Raw genomic sequence first — 1,425 nt, 5'->3', positions numbered from 1 at the left:
CATCACATCACACATCACATCACACATCACATCACATCACACACCACATCACACACCACATCACACACCACACATCACATCACACACCACACACCACATCACACACCACACATCACATCACATCACACACCACACATCACATCACACACCACACATCACATCACACACCACACCCCATATCACATCACACACCACATCACACACCACACACCACATCACACACCACATCACACACCACATCACACACCTCACATCACACCACACATCACACCACACATCACATCACACACCACATCACATTACACATCACATCACACCACACATCACATCACACACCACACATCACATCAGACATCACACACCACATCACACACCACACATCACATCACACAACACACATCACATCACACACCACACATCACATAAGACACCACACATCACATCACACACCACATCACACACCACACCACACACCACACCACACACCACACCACACACCACATCACACATCACATCACACATCACATCACACATCACATCACATCACACACCACATCACACACCACATCACACACCACACATCACATCACACACCACACATCACATCACACACCACATCACACCTCACATCACACACCACACATCACATCACACATCACATCACACACCACATCACACACCACACACCACACATCACATCACACATCACATCACATCACATCACACATCACACACCACACATCACATCACATACCACACATCACATCAGACACCACACATCACATCACACACCACATCACACATCACACCACACACCACACATCAGACACCACACCACATCACACACCACACCACATCACACACCACACATCACACCACACACCACATCACACATCACACACAACATCACACACCACACATCACATCACACACCACACCACATCACACACCACACACCACATCACACACCACATCACATACCACATCACACACCACATCACATCACATCACACACCACATCACACACCACATCACACACCACACATCACATCACATCACATCACATACCACACATCACACACCACATCACATCACACACCACACACCACATCACACACCACACACCACATCACACACCACATCACACCACATACCACATCACACCACATACCACATCACATCACACCACACATCACATCACACACCACACATCACACACCACACATCACATCACACATCACACACCACATCAAATATCACACATCACATCACACACCACACATCACATCACACACCACACACTTTCATGTTTCTCAACTACATCACAGCAAACATTTTCCCTCAGCCTGCTGCAATCTATAGGTCTGCCCCTCCCTCCTTTATCTACAATCTATAGGTCTGACACCCCCCCCCCCTTTATCTACA

At 47.5% G+C, this 1,425-nt stretch overlaps 1 protein-coding gene across 1 annotated transcript in view; it reads right to left on the bottom strand.

The window, feature by feature from the left end:
* Window positions 1-1,425, bottom strand: part of LOC101860938 (spectrin alpha chain-like) — a 66,911-nt gene that overhangs the window by 47,595 nt on the left and 17,891 nt on the right. The window lies entirely within an intron of this gene.

This window comes from Aplysia californica, unplaced genomic scaffold (genome assembly GCF_000002075.1).
Source record: "Aplysia californica isolate F4 #8 unplaced genomic scaffold, AplCal3.0 scaffold01104, whole genome shotgun sequence".
Lineage (NCBI taxonomy): Eukaryota > Metazoa > Mollusca > Gastropoda > Aplysiida > Aplysiidae > Aplysia > Aplysia californica.
The sequence above is the reverse complement of the archived record's forward strand: the minus strand, read 5'-3'. Positions and strand labels throughout refer to the sequence as shown.